The sequence below is a fragment of the Saimiri boliviensis genome, chromosome 2 (assembly GCF_048565385.1).
Source record: "Saimiri boliviensis isolate mSaiBol1 chromosome 2, mSaiBol1.pri, whole genome shotgun sequence".
Lineage (NCBI taxonomy): Eukaryota > Metazoa > Chordata > Mammalia > Primates > Cebidae > Saimiri > Saimiri boliviensis.
In genome coordinates, this window is record NC_133450.1 from 119,142,347 (window position 1) to 119,162,381 (window position 20,035).

A 20,035-nucleotide genomic window follows, 5' to 3' on the forward strand; every position below is an offset into this window, starting at 1 on the left:
AGATGTTGTCCAGGTAAACAAACTTGAGTAGGGGCCAAGAATCTCATCATAAGAACATGGTCAGTATTTGTCTTGCTCACAACTTTATTCCCGACATCTATCAAAAGGTCTAGCACATAGTAGAAGCTTAGAAAATATTTGTTGAGTGAGTGAATTTCTATGACAGAAAGAAATTCAGGGAGTCTTTCTTTTCCTTGGCCATCCAGAAATCGATGTCTGAGTTATTGAAGTTCCCTGTCCTCAAATCATCCCTGACAAACTTGGCAACCATTTTACCTACTGAAAAGAAAACATCAAAAGTCTAAGATAAAAAGAAATGATAAAATAACAAAACAAACTTTTGACCCACTTTGTTTTGCATTGAAAGGCACACTTTGGCAGACAAAAAGGCTCGGTGCTATGTAATTGTCATCAGTGTTTCACTTAATATTTTAATGAGCTGAGCAACTGACATCTTGACTGAACACATGCCTTTGGTGGCTCTTGTTGCTAAGCAAAAAGTGTATAAAAAGCTTGTTGTCCTTTTTTTTTTTTTTTTTTTAAATAATTTCTTAAAACGTAAATACATCCCAACTGCCACTTGGATTTATACAGAGACAATTCCTGTCATCCTTACTCCTTCCTTCCCAAGCCAGCTCTTATCGTTTCCTCTCCTCCCGCAGAGTTGCTGAGTTGGGTTCCACGCTCCTCTGCCGGTTCCTGGATTCAGAGCAGATCCTTCTGAGCCAGGACATGTCTGCCAGGACAGGCAGTGCCATTTTTAGCTATTTCTCTCTTCTCTTCTCCCCAACCTTCTACAGAACAACATTTGTACATTTATTTTAATATTCCTTCTTCTTTCCTTTCAGCTGGCTGTCTTATGTTTTCTCTGCATCTGACACTTTTCTTCGTTTGCCCCATGATTTTCCTCTTTTCTCCTCTCTTTTTTTTCTTCCTTTCATTTTCCTCTCTCTGGGGAGGGGTGGATGGTTGGAATCCCCAGGATGATAAATAGGTGATTTTGGGGTGAAAGGGGAAATGGGTAATGTTCTAAATTGGGAGGGAATCACAACAAAACAAATAGTCTTTAAGGACTTAGATATTTACATTCTTTCTTTGCCAGCCATTGAAGATAAGCCTTGTAATTATCCCATCATACAGATAATATAAATAAAAACTGAGAGATTAAACAACCGTCCAAGGTCTGACATAGAGTAAACGGCAGAACTAAGATTTAGACTCAGACAGTGTGACTTCAGATCCCACTCTTACCACTGTCTTCCACTGTCTTGTATGAGCTCAGATGTGAATAGAGATGAATATAAGTGACAGGAAACACATAGAGGAGAGGGCAAGTTTGGGGAACCACAGCATCCACAGAGAAGCAACTGGGAAACAAAAACCCAGCAAACTTCAGAGGCTTATTTGTGACATGGTTTGGGAGTGGAAAAACATGTAAGGTTCATATTTGGGAGATTTGGGTTGGAACGACACTTCGATTCCTTGTTAGCGTGTTATTTAACCTCTCTAAGCCTCGATTTCCTCATCTCTAAACACAGATAGCAGACATTTCACAGTTTAATGGCAAGGATTTTTAAAAGATAACATATGAAAAAGCTTTGTAAACTGTGGAGTTCTATGCAAATATCTTTCTTCCTCTTGGCTTCTTCCCCTCTGTAGCAGAAAGCAGGTTTCAGAAAAGGGACTCAAGAAGCAAACGCAGAATAAAGGATGCTCCAGGAAGCTGGGGAAATTCTTGCAGGCTGTCTTTAGTCTAGGAGTTACTCTTTTCTAGCCTGAAGTCTGGGAGGTTTATGAGACCCATTCTATCCCAGCAGCACAGAGAAAACAGTTTTGCCAAAGGCATTAAACATTTTCCTGCCAGAGGAAAGTTGCACTTTTAACCTCCAGCATTCTTTGGATTTTATGAAATACATTGAGAATAGAAATGACCAAAACAAAGGAATAGCAAACACTATTCTTTTTTTTTTTTTTTTTTTTTTGAGACGGAGTTTCGCTCTTATTACCCAGGCTGGAGTGCAATGGCGCGATCTCGGCTCACCGCAACCTCTGCCTCCTGGGTTCAGGCAATTTTCCTGCCTCAGCCTCCTGAGTAGCTGGGATTACAGGCATGCGCCACCATGCCCAGCTAATTTTTTGTATTTTTAGTAGAGACGGGGTTTCACCATGTTGACCAGAATGGTCTCAATCTCTCTTTTTTTTTTTTTTTTTTTTTGAAATGGAGTTTCGCTCTTGTTACCCAGGCTGGAGTGCAATGGCACGATCTCGGCTCACCGCAACCTCCGCCTTCTGGGTTCAGGCAATTCTCCTGCCTCAGCCTCCTGAGTAGCTGGGATTACAGGCACGTGTCACTATGCCCAGCTAATTTTTTGTATTTTTAGTAGAGACGGGGTTTCACCATGTTGACCAGGATGGTCTCGATCTTTTGACCTCGTGATCCACCCGCCTCGGCCTCCCAAAGTGCTGGGATTACAGGCTTGAGCCACCGTGCCCGGCCAGCAAACACTATTCTTAAAAAAAACCTGAACTTTTAGAAAATATGGAAAAACTCTGGAGTTTGTATATCAGCTCTAATCAAATGAGCTGGGGAAAGATGCAGGGACATGGTCTGGGGTAACAGCAGAGGCTTATCAGTAGGTGAGCAAGTGACCCTTGACAGGGGAAGATCTCAAGCCCAACACAAGAGCCACATCTCCCAGCCACCAGTGGGTTTTAATACAAGGAACAGTTTGGAGCCGTTTACAAATAAGACAATACTAGCTGGCAGAAAATTTAGTCTGTCACCTTTTGAGGACCTCTGCCCATTCCTAAAACTCTGCTCTATGTGCTAAAGACATAGCAATAGGGCCGGGCGCGGTGGCTCAAGCCTGTAATCTCAGCACTTTGGGATGCCGAGGCGGGTGGATCACGAGATCAAGAAATCGAGACCATCATGGTCAACATGGTGAAACCCCGTTTCTACTAAAAATACAAAACATTAGCTGGGCGTGGTGGTGAGTGTTTGTAATCCCAGCTACTCAGGAGACTGAGGCAGGAGAATTGCCTGAACCCAGGAGGTGGAGGTTGCGGTGAGCCGAGATCGTGCCATTGCACTCCAGCCTGGGTAACAAGAGCGAACCTCTGTCTCAAAAAAAAAAAAAAAGACATAGCAATAAGGACAGGAAGCTCACTGCCCTCAAGGAACTTACACTCAGCTAGGTGGGAGTAGGAAGTCAAAATGAACCAGATAATTTCAGAGAGAGTGCTAAGGAACGCATAGGAGATGTTCAGTAACATTTGTCAGATGGATGGATGGATAAGTGAGACTTTGAATTCTCTCTTAATCCAATGGACTTCAGATTCCATCTTTGTACAATGAGGCATTCGAGCCACCTGTCTTCACTGGGAATGCCATTTAAAACATCCATTCACATTCATTTAATCATTCAGACAACATTTCTCAAGTATCTGTTACATGCAGGCATTATGCTAAGCCCTAGGGATATGAAGACAAAACATATTCCAGAGGTCCAATAACCCTTTCATTGAAGAATTATCGCCAGGCATGGTGGCTTACACCTGTAACCCCATCACTTTGGGAGGCCGAGGTTGGGAGTTGAGACCAGCCTGCCCAACATAGTGAAACCCCATCTCTACTAAAAATACAAAATTAGCCAGGCGTGGTGGTGCATGCCAGTTATCTCAGGTGCTCTGGAGGCTGAAGCAGGAAAATGCTTGAACTCGGCAGGCGGAGGTTAGATCGTGCCTTGGCACTCCAACCTGGGCAACAAGAACAAAACTCTGACTCAGAAAAAGAAAAAATGAATCAGCTTCTGGTGACTCTATTTGTTCTATCTTCTGCCAATTTTGCCCACTTTCAGATTCAGCCTGAATGTATCTCCTGCCAGGAAGGCCATTTAAGGCTCTGTGCAAAAAGGCTTGCAGAGCCTGGATGGCCCAGGCTTCCAATCTAGGCTCAGTAAGATATGACATTTTCACAAAGCAGGTGTCTCCATGCTGGAGTTTCCCATCACCCTTAGAATCTCATTCTGCACTAGTAATGACAGGAGGAGCTCATCATCAGGCAGTGTAGTGACCAATTCTTTCCCAATCATGAGCACACATACCATACTGTTTAATCTGTGGCTGGGTGACCCAACAACAGAACATTCTGAAGTCTAAGTCTGACCTCTTTAAAGAGGAGTAGGAAATTGTCATAAAGGAAGAGTCTTATTGGCTGCAATTTCCACAGGGTAGGAAAGAATCCTGTCACTGCCATATAGGGCCCCTTACTGCTGGCTCTCCCTGGGCTCACAACCACGAATAGACACACACACACATAAGTAGAATACCCTTAGCCATCCTATTATCAATACAAAAAAAAAAAAAAAAAGGCCAGTTCTGTAGTGTCTTTTGTTTTCTGAATTTCTTGATACCTGTGAGAAAAGCCCGATCTGTCTTGCCAAGATACAGCACTGTCTTCCCAGTGTCTGTTAATCCTCTTTATTTTATTATGTAAATGAAGAGAGCTCATTGAGCTGACAAAAACATTTAGATTGTGACTTCAAAATTGTGACCAGAGAAGGTTAAAATTATGAGTTGTTTAAAGAAATGAAAGCAGCCCAGGTGAGAAGCTGGAAAGGCTCAGGAAGAAACACAGGTGACAGGAAAGGAAAATAATCTACCCCCAGGCTGAGTAGGGAGGAAATAGAAAAAGGCAATACAGAATAAGAGCACATTATGTGTATCAGAAAATTGTTGTCAATCTTTCCTCTCCCTCCCAAAAAAAAAAAGAAAAGATGTTTTAATATGTAAGAATAAATGCATGTGTCAAATGGGTTTGTTTGCAAACACTCAATTATTATTGCACAGCAGGACCACACGGCTCTCTTACTCTCTCTCTTTTGAGCTGGGTGACGATGACAGGGAGAAGAGATTTAAAAATCATGTTTAAATTTTAGCAGAGAAGCCTTCTGGAGGAAAGTCAACCCACAAATCTAAGACATAAATAAACAAGGCACCATCCTAGACAATGTTCTTGAAAAAAAATGACAGGACAAATCTGACTTAAGTTGATAGGTTGAGGTTGGAAAAGCGGACCTGGATTCTGTTTGCTTCGATAAAGGATTATAATTGCTGTTTTGTCTAACCTCAGGCCCTCTTTTCCTGGCACCCACACCCATGGACCCTTCCCAGAGATCAATGTGGCTACCTCTGCAGCATGTTGAGTTATGACGTTGACCTCTTTGGCGCAGTGTTAGTTGTGGAGCCTAGGAATTCGCAAATTGGATTTTCTGGATATGCCTTGCTTTGATTTGTTACTATTCCTTTGCTTTAGGCAGTAGAATCTGTTTTTCTTTTTTTATTATTATTTACACATATCATCATAGACCACAAGTGAGAACAGTAATGTGACTAATACAAATTTTACATTCTATAATAATATTAGTATGAACTTTGTTAACTCTATGGGGTGATTTTAATTTTGTTTTGACTGCTAAGGAGAACGGATTATGACTTAAACTTTTCTTCAAGATAAAAAAAATTATATTATGAACCCTAGATTCAGTACTCCAATCATGAAAACCTTAGCTTTATTTTGTATACTCAGTCAAGTGCTATATTCCTGGACCAATAAGGAGAGAGAAGGGGGTGGTAAAGAGTAGGAAGTGTCTTGAACGCAGCTATTTCTCTAGATCAGCGTCTCTATACCAGTTCTTAAGTAACAGAACAAACTCAGTTGTAAACGGTTTGTTCTGAAAACTACAACTGAATATTTTCTTAAGGAATGAAGCCTGGGAACAATCAAATAGACCAAAAGGGTGAGAACTATTTTCTCTTCAGTGGTTAGTACAGTGCCTAGCACAGAAAAACTGTCGTATAAATAATATTTTTAATGAGTGGATGTGCCATTATCCTCCATTAGTATAATTATCAAGCATCTAACAAAACACCAAAAATTGAGATCAATCACCACTGTATTAGAGGTTTTCTTTTTTTTTTTTTTTTTTTTTTTGAGACAGAGTTTCGCTCTTGTTACCCAGACTGGAGTGCAATGGCGTGATCTCGGCTCACCACAACCTCCGCCTCCTGGGTTCAAGCAATTCTCCTGCCTCAGCCTCCCTATTAGCTGGGACTACAGGCACGCACCACCATGCCCAGCTAATATTTTGTATTTTTAGTAGAGACGGGGTTTCACCATGTTGACCAGGATGGTCTCGATCTCTTGACCTCGTGATCCACCCGCCTCAGCCTCCCAAAGTGCTGAGATTACAGGCGTGAGCCACCGCGTCCGGCCTTTGTATTAGAGGTTTTCAACTTGCCCTACTAACAATACTTTGTCAGAATTCCAGGAGGATGGCAGAATGAACTGACTTACCCTTCCTATGGCCTGGCCTCTTTATCTTTAAAAGCTGAAAGATGGCAATGCATGGTGGCTCACACCTGTAATCCCAGCACTTTGGGAGGCCGAGGTGGCAGGATCACCTGTGGTCAGGAGTTCCAGACCAGCCTGACCACCATGGTGAAACCCTATCTCTACTAAAAATACAAAAAATTAGGCGGGTGTGGTGGCAGATGCCTGCAGTCGCAGCTACTCAGGAGGCTGAGGCAGGAGAATCGCTTGAACTTGGGAGACAGGTTGCAGTGAGCCAAGATCATGCCACTACACTCCAGCCTGGGCGACAAGAGAGAAACTCCATCTCAAAAATAAAAAGCCGAAGGATCCCTCACCTGTGAGACCAAGGGGAATAAAGAAGGGCTGTCTTGTCCTAGTCTAGTCATCCTTTTTTGTTCCACTGCTTGTCACTTCATCTCCACTTTCTTCAGAAGAGCAGTGACATATCTCAAGGCCAGAGAAACAAAGGTCTGGGAAATTTACAAACCACACGTTCATCCCTTGTATTGTATCATGTCTAAGACAAAGTGTGGGTCAAAGAGAAAGGGTAATCTTCTGTTGATGTTGGCTTTGCTGTTTTATTTCATTTTATTTAGAATACCTTGTTTAGAATATGAGTGCTATACTTGTATCCCACCAAGAAAAAACCTTCTGTACCTCAAAAGATCTTATTTGATAGTAGCAATAAAAGGGACAAAATCGCTATAATATGTTCACTCGTGAGCTTCTAACCCTGCTCCACCCTTTGCTTCTTCGCAGTTATAAAATGTTTTGTCCCAGAGCCACTAAGACCATGAGCACACTTTACCCTCCACAGCCACTTTGAGGCCAAACATACATTTAAAAAAGAAAGAAAATTTCCAAAGTGTTAATGATTAGTCTAGATTTCTGAGGAGTATTCCAGAAAGACAGATGTTATATGGCACAGCAGTTTCTCTAGAAAACACCAACCAAGTCCTCCTCTCTGTTTACCATAGGTTCTCAAAGTACCCAGGTGGGGCCCACCCAGACTAATAGAATCTGAATTGCTGAAAGTGAAACTCAGTTCCCCGTTTTAAAAACTCCCCAGGAGATTCTAATGGAAAATTAAGGTTGAAAACCACACTAGCCTTTCTCCTCCCCCACATCTCTTTTCTTGTGCAAAACAGTTTAGGTCTTTCCTTGCTCCTGCTCCCCTTTATCTCACTCAGCAAAACAAGGTTTCTCATTAAGGTGCATCCTCCTTAGAAGGCTATAGGTAAGTAAAAAAGTTTCACCATCACAAATAATTTTCTTCTGGTGATGTGTAGAAGTAGTATCTTTTAGAATAAGCCAGGTATATGTTTCCTTATATCGGAGCCAGGAGGCCGAACTTGCATGTCCAGCAAAGAACTTGGTATGGCATTTAACAAATAACATAGCTGCCCAACGGGTTCACCTTGCCCACTGCCGAGACAGAGCCAATTTATCAAGACAGGGAAATTGCAATAAAGAAAGAGTTTAATTCACGCAGAGCCGGCTGTATGGGAGACTGGAGTTTTATTAGTACTTAAATCAGTCTACCTGAAAACTTGAGAATCAGGGTTTTTGAGGATAATTTGGTGGGTAGATGGTTGGAGAGTGGGGAGCTGCTGATTGGTCAGGTCAGAGATGAAATCATAGGGAGTCGAAACTGTTCTCTTGCGCTGAGTCAGTTCCTGGGTGGAGGCCACAAGACAGGATGAGCCAGTTTATCCGTCTGGGTGGTGCCAGCTGATCTATCAAGTGTAGGGTCTGCAAAGTATGTCAAGCACTGATCTTAGGTTTTACAATAGTGATGCTATCCCCGGGAACAATTTGAGGAGGTTCCGAATCTTGCAGCTTCCAGCTGCATGACTCCTAAACCATAATTGCTGTAGCTAATTTGCTAGTTCCAAAAAAGCAGTCTAGTCCCCAGGCAGGAAGGGGGTTTGTTTTGCCAAAGGGCTGTTATTGTCTTGGTTTCAAAGTTAAACTGTAAACTAAATTTCTCCCAAAGTTAGTTGGGGCCACGCCCAGGAATGAATAAAGTCAGCTTGGAGGTTAGAAGCAAAACGGAGTCAGTTAAGTTAGTCATAATTTTCTCATTTATAATTTTTGCAAAGGCAGATTTAGTAACAACCTTGGACTGGGACTTGAAAGAGACTCAGCCCGGTGCACTGGCTCATGCCTGTAATCCTGGCACTTTGGGAGGCTAAGGCGGGAGGTTCACAAGATCAAGGGCTCAAGACCAGCCTGGCCAATATGGTGAAACCCCATCTCTGCTAAGAATACAAAAATTAGTCTGGCGTGGTGGTGCATGCCTGTAGTTTGAGCTACTCGGAAGGCTAAGGTAGGAGAATTACTTGAACCAGGAGTCAGAGGTTACAGTGAGCCAAGATCATGCCACTAGGCAACAGAGCAAGATTCTGTCTCAAAAAAAAAAAAGAAAAGAAAGAAAGAAAACACACCCATTGATTTTCAGGCAGAAGCATTGGCACTGAAATCATTCTGGTAGGTGGCTACATTTCTTCTTTGCAAATATTCAAGAAATGAGATTCCATTTTTTTTCAGCAAACTCTGACAGTGTTAAACAAAAATAACCAGAAAAGTGGTGATTAGCTAAGCTGAGGGGATGCTTTTAGCCATCAGATTTTTTTGTTACCTTTTTCCTGAATTAATTTCTGTATTTCTATGCTTAGATAAGGCAATGAGCTATAGTGGAAAGGACAAGAGATCTGGGGTAGGTCAAAGACAGTTTAAGATTTCAAGGAATCGAATCTACTCAAGTTAGCTCAGTGCTCTTAGCTCTGGTCTGAGTTCCTGGTGATTTCCAACCTGTGGGCCTGGGAGAGGTCCAGGCATCATCTGCAGCTTTATTTTTTTATTTTAAGTTTTTAATTTTTTTGAGACAGGGTCTCCCTCTGTGCCTCAGGCAGGAGTACAGTGGTGTCATCTTGGCTCACTGCAGCATCCATCTCTCCAGCTCAAGCAATCATCCCACCTCAGCCTCCCAAGTAAATGGATGTACAGGCACACACCAGCACACCCAGCTAATTTTTTTTCTTTTTCTTTTTGAGACAGAGTTTCGCTCTTGTTACCCAGGCTGGAGTGCAATGGCGCGATCTCGGCTCACCGAAACCTCCGCCTCCTGGGCTCAGGCAATTCTCCTGTCTCAGCCTCCTGAGTAGCTGGGATTGCAGGCATGCACCACCATGCCCAGCTAATTTTTTGTATTTTTAGTAGAGACGGGGTTTCACCATGTTGACCAGGATGGTCTCGATCTCTTGACCTCGTGATCCACCCGCCTCAGCCTCCCAAAGTGCTGGGATTACAGGCTTGAGCCACCGCGCCCCGCTTTTTTTTTTTTTTTTTTTTTGAGACAGAGTTTTGCTCTTGTTACCCAAGCTGGAGTGCAATGGCGTGATCTCGGCTCACCGCAACCTCTGCCTCCTGGGTTCAAGCAATTCTCCTGCCTCAGTCTCCTGAGTAGCTGGGATTACAGGCACGCACCACCATGCCCAGCTGATTTTTTTTGTATTTTTAGTAGAGACAGGGTTTTACCACGTTGACCAGGATGGTCTCGATCTCTTGATCCACCCGCCTCGGCCTCCCAAAGTGCTGGGATTACAGGCTTGAGCCACCGCGCCCGGCCAAATTTTTGTATTTTTTGTAGAGACAGGATTTGGCCATATTGCCCAGCTGGTCTCTGACTCTTGAGATCAAGCGATCCACCTGCCTCGGCCTCCCAGAGTGCTGGGATTATAGACATGAGCCACTGCACCTGGCCTATCTGTAGCTTTAAATGTTGTACAGACACCAGTCCTCAATGACTCCTGATCTCTTCTCTCTACATGTGCTTCATTCCTGCCACAGGGAGCTGATTCCTTGGCTACTATACCATCATGCCTGTAGCTCTGGTTTGCCAGGGTACCAATTCTGGCCCCCAGTCTGCAGAACATTCCAGAACTGCCTCTCAGTTCAAATTTCAGAGCAAATATGCTTGCTCACAGCACAGCAAATACATTGTTTCTTCTCCAATCTTTATTCAAATATTGGCCCACCCGTATTTAGAATATATATATATATATGAGACTTTGACCGTGATACCTGGAACTCTGTGGTCTTCTTGTGTGAAACAGAAATACAAATTTCTACTTCATTGGGCTATTGTAAGGAATATATATATATGGCAATGATCACAATGCGTGGCACCTACCAGTCAGTTTCCATAGCCTTTCAAAGAAAGTGGCAAGGCTAAGAGTCCTGTGTGCTGTTCCTCTGTTGCACTGACACCCCCACCTCTGAAGAGTCTTTCCACAGACATCCTCACTGTGGTCACATGAGGATTGTTGCTTTTCCTTTTCTTCATATTTGCCAATAGGCACTTTCACAACTCTTTAGTACAGAGATAGGAAGGAAAGCTGCTGCAACTCAAAGTGGTTTACTTTCGTTAGTCTCTGGTTGAAAAGAGAGTAAGACTAAAGACCAAAATGAAATTTTTGCTTCTGGCTTCTGGGCTTAATTCATCTGTGCTGTCACTCTCGTGGCCCTGAGAAATAAGGGCCGCTCTAAGTAGGCACATGGTAACCACCTACTGTTTTGTTAAAGTGTGTTCTGTATTTTCATTTTTACTTGTTTGAAATTCTGTGAGTCTTCTGAAAGCAAGGAGTAAACATGGGTGGTGGGTCTTATTTCTTTCCCTCTGTCTCCTGACATGTTTCCTGTATCTTCGTTGGGTAGAATTAGCATGTTTCCTTTGTTTGTAATAGTTTCTTAAACCTTCAGTTCTACTCAGCCCTATTTTAAGTTACTTTGTCTTGCTGTTTTTTGGTTTTGGTCAGTGGAGAGACTCCACAGCTTGTCAGGATGTGCCTCTTTAAAATGAAAACTAGAGAGAATAATTTTGACAAGTGGAGTTTTTTCTTTGATTATCTTTCTCATGTGAAGTCCTCTCTGTCTCACCAGGACAGATGGTGAAGAAGCTTTTTAGATCTTTTTTCTTCTAGGAAACCTTGCACATCTGGAGCACAGCCCTCCTTTCTTACTTTTTGCTATGTTGTTCAAAGCTTTTTAAGAAAAAAATAAACTGCAAAGAGAAAAATTGATTTTTCATATAAAGATGGCTTTTTTTGGATGCCCTCAACTGCAGAGACAGTTTATTTAAAGGGCAGCTGGTCACCTTCTTTTGCGGTCAGACAGCTGATTCTTAATCATATTGACAATTTCTGGCTGGGAAGAAACTTCTAAAAAATGTATTATAAAACATAAAGGTGGAGGCAACTCTTTACCTTGCCACTTCCCACTCCAATCTCTACAGGAGTTCCTGCAAACAAACCTCATGTTCCAAGAGTGGCAGGCCCACTTCTTCCATTTCATTCTCCTTTGAATGGCCTCTCTCATCCTCCCATCTCTCACTGCCTCACCTCTGTAGGTCTTTGGAACCTTATGCTTTGGAGATGAGAAAAAATCTAATGCCTCAATGACAACTTCAAATGGCATTTTAGCCCCTACAGAAATGAATAAATAATCACACTCACTTTATAACTGGGAGCTGAAAGGGATTATAGACCACAAGAACTTTGGGTTTCTCATTTGGAACCCTCATTGAAGTCCTGAGTAATGCTTTAGGAAGGCTTTTTTTTTTTTTTTTGAGGTGGAGTTTCACTCTTGTCACCCAAGCTGGAGTACAATGGCATGTTCTTGGCTCACTGCAACCTCCACCTCCCGGGTTGAAGCAATTCTCTTGCCTCAGCCTCCCGAGTAGCTGGGATTACAGGCACCCACCACCACACCCAGCTAATTTTTGTATTTTTAGTAGAGATGGGGTTTTATCATGTTGGCCAGGCTAGTCTTGAACTCCTGACCTCAGGTGATCTGCCTACCTCAGCCTCCCAAAGTGTTGGAATTACAGGCATGAGCCACTGCGCCTGGTCAGGAAGGCATTTTATATAGACATGCCCTTCCCTTGCCCATGACCCTGAAAGGGCATAGGGCTCCATTTCCACTAGTCAGAAGGCCCTAAGGTGAGTGCTTTCTAAGATAAGAAAAAGTCATTTATGGAACCAGTAATGTTTAAGTAATAATAATAAGGGCTTATTTGATTGGATGTTTACTCTGCCAGGTGCTGTATTATGTATTTTTGTAAGCATTATCTCATTTAATAATCCCACTAATCTTACCATTTTTCTACCTCTGATTTCTTCATTAGCAGATAAAAAAACAGAAATAAATGCAGTATATGAGAAGCAAATATGTATATGCATGATTTGTAGTGGCCAAACGTTGTTAACCTGTTAACAGAGGAATACTAAAATACATTTTTTAGTTAAAAAAAAAAAAAAGTATGCCAGGCGCGGTGGCTCAAGCCTGTAATCCCAGCACTTTGGGAGGCCGAGGCGGGTGGATCACGAGGTCGAGAGATCGAGACCATCCTGGTCAACATGGTGAAACCCCGTCTCTACTAAAAGTGCAAAAAATTAGCTGGGCATGGTGGCACGTGCCTGTAATCCCAGCTACTCAGGAGGCTGAGGCAGGAGAATTGCCTGAGCCCAGGAGGCGGAGGTTGCAGTGAGCTGAGATCGCGCCATTGCACTCCAGCCTGGGTAACAAGGGCGAAACTCCATCTCAAAAAAAAAAAAAAAAAAAAGTAATTTACAAGGCTGGGCACTATAGCTCACCCCTATAATCCCAGTACTTTGAGAGGCGGAGGCAGGTGGAACAGGAGTTCTAGAACAGCCTGGCCAACATGTTAAAACCCCGTCTGTACTAAGAAATACAAAAAAATTAGCCAGGCATTGTGGCATGCACCTGTAATCTCAGCTACTCTGGAGGCTGAGGCAGGATAATCCCTTGAACCTAGGAGATGGCGGTTTCAGTGAGCAGAGATCACACCACTACACTCCAGCCTGGATGACAGAGCAAGACTCCAGCTCCCCCTGCTCCCCAAAAAGAAGAAAAAACAAAAAAGAAATGTGGGCAGGGTATAGTGGCTCATGCCTGTAATCCCAACACTGGGAGGCTGAGGTGGGTGGATCACCTGAGGTCAGCAGTTCGAGACCAGCCTGACCAACATGGTAAAACCCCATCTTTACTAAAAATACAAAATTAGCTGGGCGTGGTGGCGCATGCCTGTAATCCCAGCTACTTGGCAGGTTTAGGCAGGAGAATTGCTTGAACCTAGGAGGCAGAGGTTGCGGTGAGCCAAGATTGTGCCCTTGCATTCCAGCCTAGACAACAAGATTGAAACTCCATCTCAAAAAAAAAGCAATTTACAGTATAATGTTAATTTAAAAAATAAAATAAAAACAACAACAACAACAAAAACCCTTTCTTAGCTAGAAGGAAAGAAGAGAAGTAAGGATCAAAAGAAAATGGATATTATTAAAATTTAACACGAAGTAAGAACTAGGAAACCCACAGCTTCTCAAATAAAATCCCTGACTCATTTAGAATGGTTTCTTTGTCCTGCTTTAAGTGTATGTTTACTGGACTGTCAAGCATAGCATCCTCTTGGGATATTGATAGACTATCTAGTGCAGTGACTAGGTAGGGTAACAGTATAATCTATCATCCAAATCAGAACACTTTTTCTTTTTTTTTTTTTTTTTGAGATGGAGTCTCACTCTGTCACCAGGCTGGAGTGCAGTGGTGTGATCTCATCTCACTGCAAACTCTGCCTCCTGGGTTCAAGCAATTCTCCTGCCTCAGCCTCTAGAATAGCTAGGATTACAGGCACCTGCCACCATGCCCAGCTAATTTTTATATTTTTAGTAGAGATGACGGTTTCACCATGTTGGCCAGGATGGTCTTGATTTCTTGACCTCATGATCCGCCCGCCTCGGCCTCCCAAACTGCTGGGATTACAGGCATGAGCCACCGCACCCAGCGAGAACACTTCTAAGAATGAATGGGGTGCTATTGTTAATTGCCCCAGGCAACAGGCATAAACCAATAGCATCCTGAGCAGACCAGGACATGTAGTTGCCTATTAACAGGAGACCCTACAGAGAGCAAGCTCCACACTATCCAAATACAGCTGTGACTCAGATCCCGGTTTGGCCCTCCCTTGGCTCCAGGGCTCCTTCCTGATCTAATATCCTGTGACTTTATCTGTGCTTTCAAGTGTCATGTCTTTTTCCTGCTTATCTTCTGACTGACTTCAGGTACCTCTGCCTCAACAGACTCCCTGAGGTGTCTCCACTCATGTCTCCAAGGGAAAGAGATCGTCCTCTGCCGAGGATAATAGAACACACAGACACTGTCTCACTCATATCCTCGATCAACTGCTGCATGATCACTGCCATCTGCTGAAGACCAGCAGCAGGGCAGAACAAAACAGATGCATGGGAACTCCATGCGGAGAAGCAGCCTTGATCACCATCTACTCAGGGTTGCTGAAGGAGACTGGGCGGTCTAAGCTCCAGTGGACCGAAGGAAAGACAAAAAGAGGTAAAGGAAATCCAGAAAGTAGAATGTCAAACTATATTCCACTCAAATTGTCTCAGTCATTTGTTAGGAAGAAAGTACAGACCCCTGACCCCAAAATAAAGCAGATCCTTGTTTTGTCCTCTTCAAAATGAAATGAACTGCAAGCCAGGCGCAGTGGCTCCCGCCTGTAATCCCAACACTTTGGGAGGCTGAGGCAGGCAGATCACTTGAGGTCAGGAGTTGGAAACCAGCCTGGCCAATGTGGTGAAACCCTGTCTCTACTAAGAATACAAAAGTTGCCAGGTGTGGTGGCACACATCTGTAATCCCAGGTACTCAGGGGGCTGAGGCAGGAGAATCACTTCAACCCGGGAGGCAAATGTTGCAATGAGCCAAGATTGCGCCACTGCACTCTAGCCTGGGTGATAGAGTGAGACTCTGTCTTTAAAAAATAAAAAAGAAAGAAAGAAATGGACTGCGGGCGGGAGATTCTTCTTCTCCTGTTCTTGCTCACCCACTGCCACCCCATATCATGTTATTCACCAGAAGCCTTTTAGGCCATATAAAGTATAGCCCAGGAGAGGCCAGACCCATCAATTGATGGACATACATTGGTGTCTGTTTTATGGAGTTCAAAAGAATCCTATTTTCATGGAGTAGAAAATGTTGTGTAAAAATATCATACAGGCGAGGCACGGTGGCTTACGCCTGTAATCCCAACACTTTAGGAGGCTGAGGCAGGTGGATCACCTGAGATCAGGAATTTGAGACCAGCCGAGCCCACATGGCAAAACCCCATCTCTCCAGGCATGGTGGCTCACACATGTAATCCCAGCACTTTGGAAGGCTGAGGCAGGCAGATCATGAGGTTAGGAGTTTGAGATCAGCCTGGCCAACATAGTGAAACCCCCATCTCTACTAAAAATACAAAAATTAGGCCGGGCGCGGTGGCTCACGCCTGTAATCCCAGCACTTTGGGAGGCCGAGGCGGGTGGATCACGAGGTCGAGAGATCGAGACCATCCTGGTCAACACGGTGAAACCCCGTCTCTACTAAAAATACAAAAAACTAGCTGGGCGTGGTGGCGCGTGCCTGTAATCCCAGCTACTTAGGAGGCTGAGGCAGGAGAATTGCCTGAGCCCAGGAGGCGGAGGTTGCGGTGAGCCGAGATCACGCCATTGCACTCCAGCCTGGGTAACAAGAGCGAAACTCCGTCTCAAAAAAAAAAAAAAAAAAAAAAAATACAAAAATTAGCCAGGCATGGTGGTGGGTACCTGTAATCTCAGCTACTCGGGAGGCTGAGGCAGGAGAACTGCTTAAACCCAGGAGGCGGAGGTTGCAGTGAGCCAAGATTGCACCACTGTACTCCAACCTGGTGACAGAGTGAGCCACTGTCTCAAAAAAAAAAAAAAAAAAAAAACAACCTGTCTACTAAAAATGCAAAAATTAGCCAGGCATAGTGCCTATAATCCTAGCTACTTGGGAGGCTGAGGCAGGAGAATCACTTGAACCCAGGAGGGGAGGTTGCAGCGAGGAGAGGTCACATTACTGCACTCTAGCCTGGGAGACAAAAGCGAAACTCTGTCAAAAAAAAAAAAAAAAAAAAAACCCACAATTTATTAAATTCATTTCCCTCACCTTTTCAATGGCTGTTTATTCGCTTTCAGCTATTGGGGTTAGTTGACACAAATGCTCAATATTTTGTCCCATTGCATCTGGCAGAAACCCTCCCTTATTCGGCTAATTCTTACCCAGCTCAGTCATGCAAGTCAAATCATGTCCCATGGAAAAAAACCAGCTTCTTGTGGAAAATGCCCCAAAGGACAGCTCCAAACAGAAGTTTGCCCTGAGCTGCCATCCCGGCTGAGGCCTCAAGGGTATCAGAAAGACCCTGCAGACTTGGATGCCCCACCTGCAGAGTCCCTTGCATGGGGGGTTATACCCCCACTCTAAGCCAAGAGTAGATGCAGTCTAAAGGGTCAAATTGAAGGAGTATCTTTCCTCATCCTGTGGTAGGGGATGGAGATGGCTACATGGATGGGCAGAGTGAATTGAGCTCTCTTCTCACATACAGACTTTTTTATGACTAATCATTAACACCAATGGCTGAGCTGTTTTCTGTACCTTTAGCCATAATTGGATACAGAGGAAGATTCCCAAGGACATCTACAGGTTACAGTTCAAACTAGCATAAAAGAAAAAATGGTGTCTTCTTAATGTGCCAATACTTTAATTTGGATTATCCCACCAAATACCTAAGACAATTTATTGAAAGTTAACTGAACTAAGTTAGCTAAGAAACAATTTGTCATTTGTTTATTGATGTACAAGTTAATTAGAGTGGGAAGAAAAAGAAAGTGACATTTGTGGAGCATTTACTGAGGGACAAGTCCTGAGCGGGGCACTCAACATTCTTTTTTTTTTTTTTTTTTCAGACAGGATCTCACTCTGTCACCCAGTGGGGAGTTCAGTAGGGCCATCTGGTCTCACTGAAAGCTCCATCTCCCAGGTGCAAGAGATTATCATGCCTTAGCCACCTGAGTAGCTGGGACTGCAGGCATGTACCACCATGCCCGACTAATTTTTGTACTTCTGGCAAAGACAGGGTTTTGCCATGTTGCCCAGACTGGTCTCAAACTCCTGGGCCTAAGTGATCCACCCACCTTGGCCTCCCAAAGTGCTGGGATTATAGGCGGGAGCCACCGTGCCCAGCCAAGGATACCTTTGAGTTTCAGGACAGCCCTCTGAGATGAGCCATGTTAAATCCATTTACAGACAACCATGACTCAGAGGTGTTAAGTAACTTGCCCAGGTTCCCACAGGGAAGAAGTAGAGTAGAGGAGATGGGTTCAAGTCTAGGTCTTTTTGAGGCTAGTGCCTACCCTATTTCCCCTGTACCAAGACAGCCAGGAGCTTTAAATATCTGAGCTGATTATACCCAAGGGTACCATATAGTCAGAAAATGTACATAGTTACATACATATTATGTGGTTGCAATTTTATCAGATAGGTAAAAATTAAAAATTGGTATTTTTACACAAATAGGACAGATATCCTTGTGGACACCTAACCACTAAGTAAGCAGCAAGGAGGTAAATAACTAAAGGTCCAATCTGGTTAAACCTTGGTCCAGTGTAACCATTTGGGATCCCTTTGTTTAATGTTCCATCTCTCTGGATAAAAGTGGTGATTTCTCAGTCTTCTACCAGCTCCTTTCTAAGATGGCATCATACATGAATATATAGAGAGTTGGATTGTTTTTCCAGAAACTGCGATTTCCTGATGATTGGGGTCAGAGATCTCAAGCATGAGGTCCTGTAGCTCCCTGATCTGCAAGTTCTTGTCATTTGTCCACCCAGGCACTGCTGCCCTGCTAAGGTCTGCTGCTTCTGTTGTTTGTACCTTGTCCTCTGATTTCTTTCTTTCTTTCTTTTTTTTTTCTTTAGACGAAGTTTTGCTCTTATGAGTGCAGTTGTGCGATCTTGGCTCACTGCAACCTCTGCCTCCTGGATTCAAGCGATTCTCCTGCCTCAGCTTCCCGAGTAGCTGGGATTACAGGCGCCTGCTACCACATCTGGCTAATTTTTGTATTTTCAGTAGAGACAGGGTTTCTCCATGTTGGTCAGGCTGGTCTTGAACCCCAACCTTAGGTGATCCACCTGCCTCAGGCTCCCAAAGTGCTGGGATTACAGGTGTGAGCCATCACACCCAGTCATCCTCTGATTCCTTTAGGCTTAGCCAGAGCCCAGTGGTGCCTCCTGGCTACTTCACAGCCTCATTTCCACTCTTTTTGGGGTTCTTGCTGGAGTCTCTGAGGAAGTCTACCTGCAAATCTTATTTGGGTTGCAGACCAGCACTGCTGTCAGCTAAAGTATGATTTTTCTTCTTTGGTCATCCTGCCTTCCTTAGACACATACACTGACACCACAAACACACACATACACAGACCTCAGTTGGCTCTCAGGCAAGCTTTCCCACCAACACCCTCAGCATGGTCAGTGTTCCTCCTGGGTACCTTCAGGGTATCGTGGAAGCTGGGCAAAACCCCTGGAGGCCTGAACTCTCTGCCTACCCAGGCTTTGCAACTTCTCCAACATTAGCATAAAGTATCAATCAATTCTTTGGTCTTATGCACCCACTTTTAGGTTTATTCGGCAACACAACTATGCCTAGCAAATGTGGGCCTCAGTATGTTTACACAAGACAAAAATATGCATATCAAGAAAAACTTTAAAAGGTAGCTTGGAGAGTGAGAATAAGAACAGCCTCGAACATGCAATCTGTGAACTGAAAGATTACTGGAAGAGGAGAGAGAGGAGCCTGCTGATTTCACCTTGACCATGGGGAGATTAACAAAAGGGGCTGGAGACAGGGCAGGGATGTGGATTATTTCTACTTATGAATTAGAGCTGCTTTTCTTTCCTAATTAGTTTTTGTCTTTTTCTTAGTGCCAACTAAACAAGCCACTTCTTTTTGTGAGTCTTGCTGTAGTCTGTTCACTGCAGGCCAACTGGGCCAACCTAAAAATGGGCCTTATTCCAGGGATGATCTGATCCTCCCACCACAGCCTCTTCTACTTTCCTCATCAGCATCTCCTCACCTGCTCCATCCACTCTCAGAGTCCCCAAAGAAGTCGCCAATGTATAGGGCAAACACCCACACTGCTGACTCCCACCCTCACTCTCAAAGCTTCAACATTGGAGGTTGTGTTTCCTGTTGGGCAGATCTGGAATAGAGTGTTGATTGTCTCTGCCCTGTTTAAGCTAGTTACTAGGGTTGCCAGATGTCTAAGTTCAAATATTGAAACCTTTTTCTGAGAAACAACAAAATACCAGACATATAAATGTCCAGATTTAGAAAATATGTCTTTTCTCAAAATGTAATTTTAAGTTATTTTAAAGTAACCAAACATTCCCATGTATTTCCAATCTTCTATGATTGCCCTTGTTTTAATACTCAAGTAAAATGGCCAAGTGTGATGACTCATGCCTGTAATTCCAGCACTTTGGGAGGTCAAGATGGGTAGATCACCTGAGGTCAGGAGTTTGAGACCAGCCTGGCCAACATGGTGAAACACTGTCTCTACTAAGAATACAAGAATTAACTGGGTGTGGTGGCACACGCCTGTAGTCCCAGCTACTCAGGAGGCTGAGGCAGGAGACAGAGGTTGCAGTGAGGCGAGATAGCGCTATTGCACTCCAGCCTGGGCAATGGAGCGAGGCTCTGTCTCAAAAAACAAATATCAGGCACAGTG

The 20,035-nt window shown here is 43.7% G+C and overlaps 1 protein-coding gene across 3 annotated transcripts in view; it reads left to right on the forward strand.

Annotated features, from left to right (window-relative positions):
* The window catches only part of DPH6 (diphthamine biosynthesis 6), a 520,575-nt gene that overhangs the window by 498,316 nt on the left and 2,224 nt on the right, over positions 1–20,035 (forward strand). For all 3 annotated transcript variants that reach the window (XR_012516413.1, XR_012516414.1, XR_012516415.1), the window contains one exon: positions 14,536–14,803. The gene's annotated coding sequence lies outside the window, so the exon portion shown is untranslated. The remainder of the gene's footprint in view (positions 1–14,535; positions 14,804–20,035) is intronic.